The sequence below is a fragment of the Grammomys surdaster genome, unplaced genomic scaffold (assembly GCF_004785775.1).
Source record: "Grammomys surdaster isolate TR1022 unplaced genomic scaffold, NIH_TR_1.0 149, whole genome shotgun sequence".
Taxonomy (NCBI): domain Eukaryota; kingdom Metazoa; phylum Chordata; class Mammalia; order Rodentia; family Muridae; genus Grammomys; species Grammomys surdaster.
In genome coordinates, this window is record NW_021604607.1 from 2,674,064 (window position 1) to 2,692,734 (window position 18,671).

Consider the following 18,671-nt stretch of genomic DNA (forward strand, 5'->3'; position numbering starts at 1 on the left):
CATACTCTTTTTTCACTTTTCTTGTTTGGACGACAGATTAATTTCACTCAACATAAGATTCATAATTACACTTGTTCATTTTAACATTGTACAGTCTATGATATTCTGTAAATAGAGAGAAAACTTCGTGAGTTTCCAGTTGCTTTTGGAGAAAGTGATGCTTTGTCTCCATGGCATTAGTACAGAACTTTGTACTTTTAAAGAGATTACAAATGCATTATGCTATTTGATCCTCATAGAAATCCTCTGAGATAGGTTGGACACTGTAAAGACAAAGAATTCAGCTCAAAGAGATTTTCTAACAAAGCTGGTTGGTGGGAACTTGGCCCTCCTGATGGTTACTCTGCATACTCTTTACTGCACTCAGAGCCAGCTCAAAGTGGTGAAGGCAAATTTTTCAAAAGTTTCCAGCACATCATTTCAAAACCTTTATTCATTCTTATTTCTGAAGGCATTCATGTCACTTTAATGTTGTTGTAAAATCTTGAAAACATAAATAGATGCACACAGCTCAGAGATAAGTATATTGCCTAAAGCAGAAAACTTCTACATACACTAGATGACATCATATCAAGAGTATAACTCAATTTCTTGCTAGGTTAGTTTCTAGTTATAATGGAGATATTTTTTATGTCTTTGAATAGTTTTTGAATATTTAGAAGCATCTATATTATCTGGTTATGCTATCATAATTTTTATGATCTTACTTTTGTCAGACAATCATGGCCTACTAGTCATTTGCAGCATAAAAACATTACAATGGCTTGTAATTATCTCTATTTCAGACTGAAACTTAAGGATTTCTAGAAATAGAATGGAAATTAACAAAACTTGATATATACTATTAGATGTTTTTCTAAAGTATTTTTAAAATCAACTTAAACTCCACTGGTGATGTAGAAAGGGCCTAACATTTTATTTATTATTTGACAACTTAACAAATATGTCACTTTCTTTTCATTTGCTTTTTTTGGATTTAATACTTTTATTTTACAACTTAGAAAGGCTTAAAATTTAATTTGGACATAGCTTAAATTATTCTTTTGCCTTCTGTGTTCTTGTTCATTGATCTTGAGAAAGTTCCTCATGAGAGGAACTTTCCACATGAGGAACTGAGAAAATTCCTCATAGATGTTTCTAGATCATAACTGGTCACATGATTCTTCAATGTTCTCCTTTTGAATATGTAATAATTTTTCAGACTATCTCTGGATGAAATAACACCATCTGAGTCTTTGGTGTTGGAAGGAATGAGAACTCAGTATGTAAGGGTTTTGACAGTTTATCACACACACACACACACACACACACACACACACATAAAACCTTATAAGATAAAAGTCACTTCAACTACACCTCCCCCCACCACATACACAGACTATATTTTAGGAAATCCCTTTTTATCTGGTTATATCATTCAGGAAAAAGTCAAGCTATCTAAATGTTATCTTTTTTTTTTTTGCTTTGAAGCAATATAAAACCATATCATATTTCACATTTTCTTTAGGAACTTATTATTAAAATTACCAATATGCAGATATGTTCATTGATGTGGAAGCATTTATATACAATATAGCAGTCTACTGAATAAAAATGCAAGTTATTGATTCTTCTAAATGTAAATATTGGGATAATTTTTAGCTTTTTATTATTAATTATGGGTCATTTTTTATACTATATCCACGTAAGAGTCGTAGATATGTATTTTAGAAGATATTTATAATATCCTATAATGTGGGCAAATACAATTGTCTCTCCTTTTACATGCAGAAACAACAATATGAATATGAGATGTTAAACAGTGTAACTACATTTCAGTAATAATCAGAAACAAGGAAACATGTTATACATGTATGCCCTTTAAGTCTGTGCTCATTTCATTGTCATTTATTTCAGTATTCTTTAAAGGATAAGCTATATCAAATCTACCTGGAGGTGCTTTAAAAAATGAGATTTTTGAGTCACATGATGCTGGAGATGGATCTGAAACACACATCTTTAATAATTTCCCTAGGTGATTCTCATGGATGATGCAATTTGCAAAATAGCACCACCATAGTTCATAGTAGCTCTCTTTTATTATCTCTATTATTGTATGTATTAAATTCAGTGGTGGACTAGTTTCTCCAGGGCAAGAATCATGTCTTATTTCCAAGTGTATCAGCCACAGTTTATAGCAGTTTATAGTGACTTATATATAATATATACCCAATAAATTTTGGGTAAATTATTGCCAATTACTGTGTTTTATCAGGGTGAAAATTATTATGAGGTGGTTAAGAGTCTGCAAAGTATTTTCTTTATGTGACAATTCATGGGGAATATATTTGAAGATTCACATATACATACACTAATAGACTCACACATAATTACTGTAAAACATTAGGCAAATTTAGAATAATGGAAATGTAAAAGATCACACAAACTAAGACCCTTCTGTCAAATGCTTTAGGGATTCCTTTTATGTATATATTAGATTCACATATTTAAATATTATATACATACAGATATGTATATGTACAGATAAATTACATTTATTTATAAATATGAAAAACACATTTTCCAATTTTTTATTGATGCCAAAATCTACCACCACTATGATTTAAATGTAAACAATTTCTTGAAAAACTTGCCTGCATATTTTAATAAAGCTTTCAAAGTATTTTTATTCTCTTTTAAGAATTGTATGCATTCAGTGACGATGCTGACTCAATAGGTTAAAGGTTAAGGATAAAGTATTAATCAGTGTGCTTTTCTTCATTTGTTGATTACAAAAAGCTTCGTATGACTATCAGTGGAAGGGAATTTCTCATTAAAAACTACCCAGATTAACTAAGCAAGTTCCCATGGTACTTTCAGTAGAGAAGCAGAGTCTATGTCTGACAGAAGTCTGTGAACCCCAAGCATCTAGCCTGCAAACAGATTGCTAATTGTAATGGGCAGAAAATGTGGATCATCTGTGAAACAGTACTCTAGAGTTGAAAGTCACTTTTTCTTCTGATTCTCTTTACAGATCTAAGTAGGACTATACATTCATAAAAACTTTAACTACATACTAAATGGAAGAAGATGTATTGTCCTAGTGACTATGAAGTTTCAAAGTAAAAGATACACTATTTCAAATATTCCCTCCTCCCTCTCCCAAAAATCTACTGTTAGGACAGTAAAAGGGTTAAGACATAAATGAAAAGAAAAAAATAGAAAACGTTGTGGAATGATGCTTTCTGAAAATAGTAGAGGAGAAAGATGAAAGATGGTCTTTTAGCAGAGACAAATAGCCAACTCTCAGGCTGGCTGGCAAAAATTAAGAGGCAGCACAAACTGTACTGGAAGTGGTCAAATGTTCAGAGAATATTTATTTCAAGTTCTCTTAGAAGTAAGGAAAAAAATACAAGGTAGTATTCAAATTTGATAATAGTCAAATACAAATGCTAAAGCCACACAACTCCTAGAGGACACGGGGGTAGAAGCTGATGACCTTGAGATGACAATGCATTTTACAGTTACACTACAAACATGAACAATAAAGATAAAATACATAATTGATTCATTAAAAATTAAAATGTCTATGCATCAGAAATCTTCATTTTAAAAGTGCAAATATAGCCTACTCAATATGAAAATATATTTTAAAGCTACTTGTCTGATTGGTTTAATAGCCAGAAAACAAAGGATGTGTTTATTATCTCAGAAATGGGAAGATGATTTAATTTACAGGTGAACACATGTGAAAAAATTATTTCCCCTAAGAAAATATACCAGTGCCCAACAATCAGTCTGATTATTCAACAGTACAGAAAGGGTTAGAGAACCAAGCAAAGCACCCATTTTGGTAAGGAGATTGAGAAATTAGAAAACTCAACTATTCCTGGTGTGAACTTAAAATGGTTCATCTGCCATAGAAGACAGTTGTTTAAAAATATTCAACAAAAAATTACCTTCACACAACCAGACACTCCTGACCCTATATCCATGTAACCAAAGCAGGTACATGCAACATTATTTCAGAACGACATTATTCACCACTCTCAAAATGAAAGTGTCCACTAACTCATGTCTGCTGATGTATAAAGGAATGAATAAAATGACACCCAGATATATTGGAGAATTATTCAGAAAGAAAGAGGAACAAAGTTCTGTTATAACGTGCAACATGTATGACTCTCCAAAACACAAAAGAAGCTAAACATAAAAGTTCACATAATGATTTGCATAAAATAATCCAGAATACTTAAATTCATACAGGTGTAAATCTGTTTTTTGGCTAGCACATGCTAGAGAGAAAAGAAAATGGGGATCATTTGTTGTGGAGAGGGTTTAATGTGGGCATAAAAGCAATAGTTTGAAATTACAAACAAATGCTGATTAAACACGACTGTGAATTTGCTAACTGGCATTGACCTGTATTCTAAAGATTATCCCTTTTAAATAAGGTGAACTAAAAATAATACTCAGGATCCCTGAAGAAGAAGATACCAGGCATAATTACAGCATGCTTTACCCCTAGGTCCTCAAAACCCTTCAGGTAATTCATATTGCATCCTTATATTTTGCATTGTTGCGAGATAAAAAAGAAAGAAAAGAAAAATCAAAACTGGGTTAAAGTAAATTTGTATAATAAAGACTGTGTTCCATGGTTCTCTTTCTCCAACCGGGCTTATAAAACTGAAAATATAATCCTAAAAATAAAGCCAAAAATGTAGCATGCCCCAGGCTGATTATCAATAAGCCATCCAACAAAGTCCTCAGTTGATTCCATTATTAAGCAGCTAGCAAATAATCCTTAATATACACTAGCAACGGTGAATACCAATACTTAAAAAGAAGTATTTTTTTCATTTAAAAGAGAAGCATGCATATGAACAGCAACCTGAAGAAGCACAGATCACTGGTGAAATTGAAAAGCTACCACTGGCATCCTCTGAAAGTCTAGAATAAGTTCTCTTGAAAACAATATTGACAGTTGACAGTAATGTTGAAAAAGCTGGAGAAAACCCAGCTATATGTACTGTGAGATATCCACCAGAGAAGACAACTGGAGCATGAGTTTAAGCCAATAGAAAGTCCTTAAGAGATAGAGACAACTAAGCTTGGTATTTAGGTTCCCAGTGTAGTTCTAAACATTTCTCAAGACAAGCTTTTAAGCACAAAAACTATATCCTGAATTATCTACATCCATATTCAGTAAACTGTTTCCATATTTCAGTTACCAAGGACAGTTAACCAGAAGCCGAACTACAGAAACCAAAATTCACTATTGGTACATTTAGAGACTTTTCTAGAACTGTGGATTTTGATGGATTAGGTCCAGCCTAGGCTTGGTCAGAGAGGACCTAAGAGAAGGGGTGTCTGGGAGCACTGAAACAAACCACTGGAATTCAAATCCTTAGTTACAAGCCTATGTTCTCCTTGAGATGGCTCCCTGTTCTTGTCTCTGTAGTCTTCTTGAGACAGCTGTCTCTTGAAACAGCTCTCTCTTCTTGAGACAACTATTTCTTGCTAGAAGAAATTTCTAAAAGCTCTCTGATTAGGCCATGGATTTTCTGACCATAGTCAAAAATACTGCTATAAAAAATTACTAGATTTTCTGATCAAGTCAGAAATCCTGTTAGAAAAATTCTAAAAGTATTTGAGTTTTTCAAGCCAGAAAAAAATTCCAAAAGAGCTGTGTTTCCTCTTTAGACATCATTTCTGGATAGCTGCTAGAAAACTTTCTAAAAGAGCTGTGTTAGGTCTCCAAGTAATTCTTGGGGTTTCTGACCTTGGTCAGAAAAAAATTCTAAAAAGAGCTGTGTTCACTTTCCGTGCATTTTTCTGACCAAAATCAGAAATCCTATTAGTTGAGGGACTGGGCCTCCATTGTCCTGTCCAAGGTGACAACTGCAGGACCATCATTCCTCAGTTCATCTTGAACAACACTGCTTCCACTATTGTACAGTACCTCTTCCATTTCTCACATCAGTCATTTTCAGAGGACACAGAGGTCAGAAGTTTAAACAGAGGCCAAGAGATCCCAGGCCTTCCAGCCCTGAAACAGAGCCGAGGAGAAGGTGAAGTGGATTAAGGCCTTGTGGGGCTGCCTGAGGCAGGAGCTAAGTCCATCTGAAGCCATAGAAGCATTGGAATTCCTAGCATCTGCCTGGATGGTCTTAGAGCTTCTGCTGACTAGAGCTTGACAGGGCAGAGCATCTCGCTTCAAGGGGGAATTCTTGGAACAGGGGTGGGGAGGAATGTGAAGAGTATGCAGCTCAAGGGGCTGTTTCTCCCTCCCTGTGTTTGTTATTTATTCATAGACAACAAAGGACTCGTATAAGGGGCTGGCCCTCTCAATGCCTCCACACAGGTAACAAGACCAGGACATGGGGACCAGGAGTGGGAGTCAGTCAACCTGAGGTCCCTGTCTAGAAATCTCAGAAAGGATTACTATGGCAAGTTAGGCATTCATCTCTAAAACAGAGAATGAGGTGGTTTTTTTTTCTTTCACTTTCTTCTTTTACTTGGGCCTCTTGGTAGGTTGTGTGATGCTTATCTCCATTGCTGGATTTCAGCCTAGTGATTCAAGATCCCTGGACACAAAAACCTAGATAAAGCATTTTACCTATTACTTCAGTTAAATGCATGCTTAAAATCAACAATTGAACCTACATCAAATTGATACACAAACATACACAAATTTTCATTATGTCAGTTAAGATGGCCTAAAATCAATGTCACTCATTAGCAGTTAACAAATCTAACACCTGATACTTGGTTCCTAAAAACATATACCAATGAAAGCTCAGTGGATAAATCACATATGCCAATATTGAGACAAAGCACAATAGACTGTTGTAGAACAAGCTGCAGTGACAAAGGTAACTAAACAATTCAAAAATCGAAGCATAGTAATGATGAGCATATGTCAAGGTGATGTGACCATCATACAAAAGGACAATGGACAAAGTTAGAACAGTTTGAGAAAAAAAAAAGCACTATGGCGTCATAAACTGAAAGTAAAAAATGAATACACATGAGCATGTCATGCTAAACATGTGTGACTTAATATGCAGAAGGCTTACAGAGAGCTGAATGCTAGATGAGCATTCATACTGACAGTAGGGACCTTATTTTTCACTAGAGCTTGGTGGTTTTGGTCTAATATTGTTTGTATTATGTTAATCTGGGTTCCCACAATTATATGAGAATCTATATGTCTGTAGGACACTGAGAAAACTCTGCCCTCCCCCCAAGTTGGTCTTGATTAGTAAATAAACTGGCCAATGGCCAATGGCTGGGCAGGGAAACAGAGGTGGGACTTTCAATATTCCTGAGCAAGGGACAAGAAGAAGGAGGAAAGATCTGCCATGCTGCGAGAAGGAGAACCTAGATGCCACATCTGATAGATACAGGATGGAGAGAATAGCTTGTGGGTCCCTTGTTCTGCAGGGCGGCCCATGACGATCTTCGGCCTGGCCTGCTGTTGGGGTCCGGGCTAAGGGGACAGAGTGGGGGCAGGGAAGGGAGATTGCCTGCCTCTGCTGCTGCCTCTGCTCTCCTCTCCACTGTTTCCACTCGTGACTCCCAGGTGCTGCACCTGTCTCTCTACACTGAGACAGCCCAGGCTGTGCTGATAGAAAGCCGGCTAGCTGGCAAGGAGGCAGCTTGGTGTCCCAGGCAGGTTCAGACAGCAGATCACACCCCAAGTGTTACAGCTTTTGCTACAGAAACTCTTGGACACCAGGATGTTTCTCGCACACTTTTTACTTCTCCTGAATAGAGCCCATATATACAGGTTCAGTGTGGGTTAGGCTCTGGCAGCAAATAATGCCTATTGTCCTGGTCTGAGAGCTAGGAGATACCTCATCTACACGTGGGAGAACCTGAGGCACTGTTCCTCATGACTGATGGCCATAGACCTCTCTGTGGGAGGGGCTGTGGAGGGCTGAAGCTAAATGAAAAGAACCAGGGCCCAGGAGCAGAGCTGAACACCTACCATCTGATAAAGGTCCAGGGTTCAAGACCTATGCTCAACCAGGCACCCATCTGCTTCTCACAGTCCACTGACCCACAATAACTGTCATATAGAATTGGGAGAATGCTGCCTGAGAGGGCTGCATGTCTGGGTCCAGGGCAGCCAAGGTGGAATATGGGTTTTAGTAAGTAATAATTTGGGTTTGGGAATATTGGAAGGGAGATTAGTCATGTGGAGGATAGGAAGTGGCCTGGCCATTGAGCTGTTCAAGGCATATAAAAATATAAAGGCTCTGTATATATGTCTTTCATTTAGAAACTCAGAACATTGGGGTGGGTAGCAAAGAGAGCCATCATGGTCAATTGAGTAGCTTTAATTGAGTCCAACATGGGGCGAGAACTCACTCTTTAAAATTAATTGGAAATTCTCAATTATAAAACATATACCATTCCTTAAGATTAGGAGGTGGAGAGAATTGGTTTCTTACAGAGCTGCAAAATTTTTGCCCAAGCCACATGGGTTTGGGACTAGGACAAAAGACATGCTTATTGGCACACATAATTCTGGGGTTCATGGTGTAATCTGAGACCGAGCACTGTCCTACAAGCCAACCCAGACAAAGCTAAATGGCAGGCTCAGGATTCAGTCTGAGCCCTTATCAAAGGCTTCTAAACTGCCTCAGAAAGTTTGAGGCTCAGAGGTATTGGGAGCCTTTGCTATACAAGGAGACAAGCGACTCAGAAGGCAGAAGGGAGGCTATGTGCCTCTTACAATCAAATAAAAAAATAGAAATAATGGAATTTTAAGATGTCAATGCTATCATAATCAACTGGGTTCTTTAAACATAGGCTACATGGGAATTCTGGGATTGCTTAGTCTGACATATGGCACATTGGTAGCCTAAGTATAGGCTTACACAATAAATAAATAAAATGTAATTAAAATTAAATAGAAAAGGATATTAATTCAATTCATATAAGAGAAAAGTGATATAACTGATATGTTCACATTGCACAATCCATTCAAATATCTTTATAAAGCTAAAAATTTGATTGTAAGATTCTTATAGAATAAAATGCGAAGGTACATCTCTGACAAGATTCATCCTCAGGGATTCTGAAAAGATCTGCTGTTCCAGCTCCCTGCCTGATTCTGCCTCACCTGATGATGTTTCCAGAGACTTGCTCCAAGAACAGCTTCAGGAATAGGTGCTGGTTCCCGATGAACTGGTTAATCCAGCTGTTCAGATAAATCCAGTCAAAACTTCAGTCAAACTTTGAAGTTTCTAAATATACAGACTGGATGACAAATGCTAAAGCTAGTTTTCTTAAGTCTGACCAATTTTTCCAATTTTTGTACCTCTCCTTTCCTTTACAAAAACCTCAATGTCTCTATTTAGCAGGAAAAAATCCATAGAGAGTCATCATTCCTTGATTTTGGGTGTCTGGTTGTGGTTATTTTACAAATTGTAGATAGGTTGTTGTTTTAAGGGGCAATTTAGAAATGGTCATAATTTTAGATAGGGAGGATACTAAATACAGAGCTTAGACTTCAGGATTTCTCTCTTTGCTTTCTTTTCTTGCTTAGGTAAAGGGAAGCAGGTTGAAAGAAAAAAACGGGAAAGAGTAATATTATAAGAAATTAGAAATATGGGAAAGGATTACTGAATTTACTCTTAAACAAAAATATTTATAGCCATAATCTTACAGTGGTAGAAATCTTTATATTTTGATGCAGAATTAAAGTTATATTTTCTTACATAGGTATAAAATTTACATAGCGATACAGGTTTAAGGCTTTTTGGTATAAATTTTGTTATGTTGATATAAAATTTAAATTTTATTTTGTTACTCTTAGATAAGCATTGTGTTTATGAAACTTAAGAATACAAGGCTGTGAGTTCATTGTTGCTGTCTTCAGACACACCAAAAGAGGGCATCAGACCCCATTACAGATGGTTGTGAGCCACCATGTGGTTGCTGGGAAGAGAACTGAACTCAAGAACTTTTGGAAGAGCAGTCAGTGCTCTTAACTACTGAGCCATTTCTCCAGCCATGGGAAGTGTGACAATACCAACCAACCAGAGCTCCCAGGGTCTAAACTGCCAGCCTGGGAGCACGCATGGAGGGTCATGGCTCCAGCTGTATATGCAGTGGAGGATGGCCTTGTTAGGCATTGATGGGAGAGGAGATCCTTGATCCTGTGAAGGCAGGATACCGCAGTGTGGGAGAATTCAAGGGCAGGGAGGGGGAAGTGAGTGGATGGGTGGTGGCACACCCTCATAGAACCAGTGGGAGGGGGATGGGAGAGGGAGTTTCTGGGGGGAGGATGCAGAATAGGAATAATGTCTAAAATGTAAATAAGTAGAATATCCAATAATAAAAAGAGAGAAAGAAGGGAAGACAGAGAGAGAAAGAGAGAGAGAGAGAGAGAGAGAGAGAGAGAGAGAGAGAGAGAAAGAAAAAAGAAATAAAAAGAGAAAGAAAGAAAAAAAGAACACAAGGCTTAAATCCAGTCCTTCTAATAGCTACTATTACAAACTGTTTAGGATGATTAAGTAATACAAATTAAAGACCATATAGCAAACTCATGGTTATTTTGGATTCTGATATAATTATAATAAAGTGTTTTCAATATTATTTAAATAGAAATAGCTAAGAGTTGTCAAGGTTTAACAGTGCAGATATGCTTATATAGGTAGTCTCAAAGACAGAATGTGATTTTAAAAATTATTTCCTTATTAATAGATCTTTTGACCAGGAACTTATCTGCACCTGACAATATCCTCTTTCCACTTCAAAGAAGATATTGAACATCATTACCTCCATGTGGAATTATTCCAATTATGACAGGGTAGCCACTGGGCAAGAATTGCTCTAATTCATCTACAGACAAAAAGTACTGTCCAAGAAAGTACACATGATATGGGTTAGTCAACATGTTCTCTCTGACAAGACAGGGTATACTAGTCCTTAATAATTCCTGGTTCACTTAAGATCTGTCAGATGATTCTGGGCCTGAAGGCTGAAGACAGATGCCCCAGCACTGTATAGGGGACTGTCCAGGCAGCCAGCTGACTCTACAAATCATTTAAGTTTTGGAAGCTATGTTTTTGTGCTTCCTACACATTCAGATATTATTTAATTTATTCTCAGATCCCTGACAGTGTTGAAGATTAATTATAGTCTCATAATCAAACTTAAGTTGTTTAACATTAAGGAAGATAATCTAGATTTGAAAGGGCAGTTTCCAGATGGTAGTACAAGTTAAAATCAACAAAATTTAGGCACAGAATTGTAAACTCTTTGAGTTAAGATATATGACAGAATAATTTATCTAGATTGTCAGATATGATGGAGTAGATATTATAAGTACATATCACATCTTACAATTTACAGAATTGTTATAATTATGTTCAATGTGTATCTGCGAGAGAAGAGTCTTTTAAGTGGGCAAATGGGGAAATGTGGGTTTGGCCAAATATTGCCTCGAGTCCCTCAAACTATAGGAGAATCTATACATCTGCATGATACTGAGGGAACCCTTCCTCCAATTGGTTTTGATTGGTAAATAAAGTTGTTGGTGGCTAATGGCTGGACAGGGAGACAGGCAGGACTTTTCAGATCTCCAGGCAAAGGATTAATGAAGAAGGGAGGATCTGCTATGCTGGGAGGCATAAAACCAAGATACCACATTTGAGTGGTGCCAGACAGAGAGAGTAGTCATTGTATAGAGCTGGGGGAATGCAACCTGAGAAGGTTGCACATCCAGGTCCAGGGAAGCCAAGATGGAAGATAGGTTTAAGTAATAACTTGAGAATATTGGAAGGCAGATTAGCCACATGGAGGTTAAAAAGTGATCTGGCCATTGAACTGTTTAAGACACACACATACACACACGCACACACGTGTGTGTGTGTGTGTGTGTGTGTGTGTGTATGTGTGTGTGTGTGTGTACAAATTAAATCTGCATTCCCATCTAGGTGATTTTTTTCACTATTCTTAAGATTTCATAAATTTGATATCAGAATAGTTTCTTCCTCCCCCTCAAACAGTTTTTCCGTTTTTAAAAGCCTGCCTATCTGTATATTGAATTCTGGTTTTAAATGTATGTATGTATGTATGTATGTATGTATGTATGTATGTATGTATGTATCTTTCACTGGAGAACCCTGAACATTGGGGCAAATAGCAAAGAGCACCATTGCTGCCTCTGAGAGCATTTGAGTAGTCTTAATTAGGTACAGCTACAAGAGCTTCTTTCAGGTCACAATCATTTTTTCAAATTTCTTATTCTAGTAACATCACTTTCAAATAACATGTTTAAGGTAACTGAAGCCTGTTACAAAAATCCATTGCACCTTCACTGGTCAAAATAAATACATAGTCAGCTTCAGAAATTAATCATCAGTTCTTGTTTCCATTTTTTTGACACAATTGCTTTAATTTAGAGCTTTATCTTTTCTGTATAAATACTTTTTGTGAAGAATCAAGTTATTTTTTCCCTCAGATCATCCAACATAAATTCTGCTATGTAGCTGTAAAAGCTACTGGGTATTGATATTATTTTGCTGAGAGTGCCTTTTAAGTCTCAGAGGGCTATCATCAGATATCTCCATCATGTGGTCCAGGAAAACCAGAGTTCAATGTTCAGATAGGCAGGCTTTTAAAAGACAGAAAAACTGTGTTTGAGAGGGAGGAAGAAACTATTCTGATATCAAATTTATGGAACCTTAAGAACAATGAAGAAAAAAAATCACCTAGATGGGAATACAGATTTAATTTGTTCACTCTGTCTTTACTCCTTCTTTCAAGATTAAGTCAATAGCCTTACATCCATCTTTAAAAATAACTGAATGACATTTGCTATTTATTGAAAACTATACAGGACAATGAGGAATTCTAAACTTCCTGTAATAAATATGTGATAGGCAATCAGAAAAAATGGTCTCTCTCTCTCTCTCTCTCTCTCTCTCTCTCTCTCTCTCTCTCTCTCTCTCTCTCTTTTGCTGTGTGTGTGTGTGTGTGTGTGTGTGTAAGAGAGAAGGAGAGGGAGAGGGAGAGAGAGGGAGGGAGGGAGGGAGGGAGGGAGAGAGGGAGAGAGAGAGAGAGAGAGAGAGAGAGAGAAGACAAGACCTTACAGTATATCCTGAGCATGGCCACAACTCCAGATCTTCCTGCCTTTACATCCCAGCATCCCAGGTTCTGGAGAGAGACTTATTCCCCATGGCTTACTATTACATCTCCTATACTCATCCAGAAGTTCGTAGGAAATGCTCTCCGTGCTCACCATGTTTCTCCTTCAGAATCTTGATAGAAGCAACATATTTTCTTTCAAAGGTAATGTTTATTCTTTCAAGTGGAAACTAATGGAACTAATAAAAATCCAAGCAATGTTCAAGTCCCAAAGAAGAAAGAAAAATATTAAGCCAAATCCACAAGAAAATTGAGATACTGGTTTTTCATCCTGGTAAATAAAGATATATGCACTCAGAGCAGCTAGAGTGTTATTTCTAATAGGATTATCAGCATTTTTATTGTTGTCAGTAAATAGTAAGCATCATCTAGTTTTTTTAGGGATGCACATAAGGCTATTGATTATTATTTTGAGTAAATCAAACCAGCCTGAGAGTTTGGCTATGAGTTACATGGTTTGATATACGATTTTAAGTTTCCTCTGATTTATTTATAGAAGATAGAGAGAGCCAAATGTAACAGGTACAGGAATGAGGCAAAGTAAAATATTGAAATGATCAATGTGATAAATATAGCCAATATTTCTGAAATTATCTCAATAAAATACCTGATTATGACTTACTAATTTTTTTTTTACTAGGATTGTCTTGTGGCTAATGGTTTCGAATTCTTCCACTAAACTCTGGTGGACTCCTAAGTGGTCAAAATTTTGCTTTTAAAAACTAAAATATAAATTTGACTGAACAAATTGTTTACCGTATGATATATGTTCTTATCATGGTAACTGCTAGTTTTAAAATAATTATGGAAAATTAATAAAAAATCTTTCAAATATCTTTTAAAATAATTCACATTCAGACATAACAATATATATTCTACTATGGCAATAAAATTAAAATGCCTGTTTTCTTTTAGCTCCACCACAAAACTTTTACAGTTAGTTAGAAGTTTAGTAAAATTTTAAAAATATTATTTTTCTAGGAAGTTTATATTCACATCAGTTAGCTTCTTGGTTACATCAATATGTGGCAGGCTTTGTGAAATCTCACCTGAAACCTCATGTACACTATTAGCCCATTAAATACCATTTCAAACCTCTCTAGTTTATTTTTTTCTTGTCTATATGTTAGCTTGGCTTTTTATATGCTTTCTTTCTTTTTTCCTCCTTATTTTTTTTATCAGTTTATTTATTTACTTTATATCCCAATGTAATGTATTCATCCTGTCATTCATGCCCTCATATTTGTACTCCCACCCCCGGTACAAACCCACCCAGGTACCTCAAGTTACTTCAGGACTAGGTACATCTTCTCCCACTGAGGCCAGCCAATACAGTTCAGTTAGGAGAACAGAATCCATAGGCAGGTAATTGGGTCAGGAACAGCCCCTCCTCTGGTCCATTTGTTGGAGGACCTAAGTGAAGATTGTGCTGTATATCTGCTACACATGTACACAAAGACCTAGGTTCACCTCATCCTTGATCTTTGGTTGGTGCTTTAGTCTTCGGGTATCCCCAAGGATCCAGGATAGTTGACTCTGTTGGTCTTATGGAGTCTCTATCTCATCAAAGTCCCTCAATCTTTCCCCCAACTCTACTACAAGACGACCTGAGCTGTGAGTCTCTGCATCTGTTTTGGTCAGCTGCTGGATGGAGCCTCTCAGAGTACAAGTACACTATCATTAACAGCATCAGAGACTGGTTCATGCCCTTGGGATGGATCTCAAGTTGGGACAGTTATTCATTGGCTATTCCCTCAGTCTCTGCTCCATCTTTTTTTTTCTATAGTTCTTATAGGCTTGACAAATTTTGGGTGGAAAGTTTTGTGTGAGGGTTGGTGTCCTTAGGACCCCTGTCTGACTACAAAAGGTGGCCACTTCAATCTGCATATCCCCCACTGATAGGAGCCTCAGTAAAGTCAGCCTCACAGACTCCCTGGAGCATGTTCCATCCAAGATCTTAGACACATCTTAGAGATGCTCACTGTACTTCAGATTTCGATTCATTGTCCCAGCCCTCTCTCACAAGATATCCCTATGCCTGATCCCCACCAACGTCCTTGTCACCATCCCCTCTCTTACCCAGTTTCCTCCTCCTTCAAGTTCCTCATTGACAATTTTATTTCTTCTTCTGAGTAATACTCAAGCATCCTTTCTTGGACCCTCTTTGTCATTTAGCTTTTTAGGGTCTGTGTTTTGTAGCATGGAAATCCTGTACTCTATGTCTAATATCCAATTATGAATGAGTACATTCCATGCATCTTCTTTGTGGTCTGGAATATCTCATTAGGGATGATATTTCCTTCCATCCATTTGCCTGCAAAGTATATGATGTCTTTATTTTTAATAGCTGAATAGTCTTCCATTGTGTAAATGAAGCCTATTTCTTTCTTTATCTATTCTTTGTTGAGAGGGGCATCTGTTTTTTTTTTCTTCAGTTTCTGACTATTGCAAATAAATCTGCTATGAACATAATCTAGCAAGTGTCCTTGTGGTATGGTGTAGCATTTTGGGGGCACATGCCCAGGAGTAGTATAGCTGGGGATTGAAGAAGAACTATTTCCTATTTATCATCAACTTGTTTTTCACAGTGGTTGTACAAGTTGTTTCTTCCACCATAAATTCAGGAGAGTTCCCCCTTACTCCATGACCTCTGCAGCATGTGCTGTCCCATGAATGTTTTATCTTAACATTTCTGATGGATGTAAGATGGGATCTCAGGGTGATTTTGATTTCCCTGATTGCTATGGACTTTGAACATTTCTTTAAGTGCTTCTCAGCCATTTGAGATTCCTCTCTTGAGAACTCTCTATTTAACTCTGTACTCCATTTTTAATTGGATTATTTTGTTAGTCAGTTTCTAAGAGCTTAAGAACTTAATATATTTTGGATATAAGCCCTCTGTAGGATATAGGATGTTGAAGAATTTTTCCAATCTGTAGGCTGTTTTTAGCCCTGCTTATACACTGAAGGCCTAAAATCAGCCATTAGGCCTAAAATCAGCAATAGGCCTCACATACATGCCTGCTAGCACCAAGTCTCTGTGGAAAAACACTGAAACAGATAGCAAGGAGTTATTGTAAACAGACAGCTTTGGTAGAAGGCTGCCAAGCCTGGGTACTCATAGGCCTTGTAGGTGGGTAACCTTGGTGGATAGTACCAACTTAGATAAGGACAAGTGAATCATAGGCGGAGTCATAGTGGTCTGTCTCCTGAACCTTCACCCAGCTGACACTTTGTTCTGGAAGATAACTGTACTCTCCCTAACACCCACACTCCTGCGTCATCCCCTTGCCCACATCCTGCCTCTTTGTGTATAAAACCTGTGTGTGGAAAAGTAAAAATTATGATCAGATCAGATTATAGACAGGTCGTCATTCCTTTCGTCTTTGCCTGCTCCCCCGCTCTCTTTCAGGTGACCTCCCCAGCCCCCTGTATAATGTCCTGCTGGACAGGACAGTAAGCTGCTATTCTGTCCTATTGACTGTATCCTTTGCTTTGCAGAAGCTTTTCAATTTAATGAGGTCCCATTTATTAATTCTTCATGTTAGTGCCTGAACTATGAGTGTTCTCTTCAGTAAGTTATCTCTTGTACCAACACATTCAAGGCTATATCACACTTTTTCTTCTCTTAGACTTAGTTTATCTGGTGTTTATGGTGAGGTCTTTGATCCACTTGGACTTGAGTTTTTGGAGGGTGATAAAGATGGATCTACTTGCATTCTTCTAAAAGCACACCAGCACCATTTATTGAAAATGCTTACATTTTCCCCTTGTGTGGTTTTGGCTTCCTTGTAAAAAAATCAAGTGTCCATAAGTATATAGTTTTACTCCAGGGTCTTAGATTCAATTCCAGTAGCCAAGCTGTCTGTTTCTATACCAATGACATATAATTGTTATTACTATTGCAATGTGGTATAGTTTTAAATCAAGGATGCTGATACCACCAGAAGTTCTTTTATTGTAAAGGATTAATTTCACTACCCTGGTTTTATTATTTTCTCATATGATATAGAGAACTTTCTCTCAAGATCAGTAAAAAATTGCCTTGAAATGACGATGAAAATTGCATTGAATCTGTGAATTGTTTTTTGGTAGGATGACCAGTTTTACTGTGTTCATCCTACCAATACATGGACATAGGAGATCATTTCATCTTCTGATATCTTCCTTAATTTATCTTTCCATCTTGTGGTATCTTTTAAAATTTCTGTCTTTAGAGCCTTTAAGCTATTGCTATATAGGTCTTTTCCTTGGTAGGTTAGAATTACACCAAGATATTTTATTTCATTTCTAGCTATTATGAAGGCAGTGATTTCCCTAATTTCACTCCCAAACTATTTATCATGGCAGCTACTGATATTTTGGAATTGATTTTGTTTCCAGCCACTTTGTTGATGGTATTTATCTGCTGTAGGAATACTCTAAAAGAAATTTTGGTGTCACTTATGTATACTATCATATTATCTGTGATACTTTGACTTCTTATTTTCCAATTTGTATCAATTTGTTCTTCCTTAGTTGTTTTATTGCTCTGACTATAAATTCAAGCACTATATTGAAGACATAGGGAAAAAATGAACAGCATTGTTTTATCCCTGATTTTAGTGGAATACCTTTAAGTCTCTTCCCATTTAATTTGATATTGGCTACTAGTTTGCTGTACATTCCCCCTTTATTGTTTTTAGATATACACCTTGTTTCTCTTATCTCTCCAAGACTTTTAATATGTAGAGGTGCTGAATTTGTCAGAGATTTTCAGCATTTAATGAGATGATCATGTGATTTTTTTCTTTCAGTTCATTTATACAATGAATGACATTGATAGGCTGTCATATATTGAAGCAACCTTGCACCCATGAGTTGATCATGTTGGATGATGTTTTTGATGTGCTTTTGGATTCGGCTTGTAAATACTTTATTGAGAATTTTGGCTATCGATTGACCATATATTGGTTTTATTGTGTTTAGATATGGACTTTGAATTCCTGATCTTTCTGGGATTTTTATCATGAAGGCATATTTTCTCAAAGGCTTTTTCAGCATCTAGTGAGATGATCATGTTATCTTTTTATTTGAGTTACTTTATATTAACTCAAACAAAGCAGTAGTCATCCTCTACTAAAAGGATAAACAGGCTTGTAGGAGGAGCTAAGGTTGGAGGAGTAAGGAGAGGAGAAGGAGTAGAAAGAGGAAAAGGAAGAGGAGGAGTTAAGAGAGGAGATGTAGGAACAATGTAGAGCCACACAGGTATGGGGAGCAGTCGTGAGTAATAATTTTTATTTAGGTTAGCTAATTGGGAAACAACTCTCTTCATATGGGCATCTAATTATTAATCATTACCAAATATATAAAGCCTTTGATTAATCTTTAAGCATTAGAGTCTCATTCTCTTACTGGGCCTGCATGGAGGGCTGAATGGCCTGGGCAATGTCCAGCCTTTCGGATGATTGGCAGAGCCAGCTCCCTTGCTCTTGTCTCATGGGTGGCAGGGCTGGTGTTTCTGGCTGGTCATTTCTAGCTGCTGT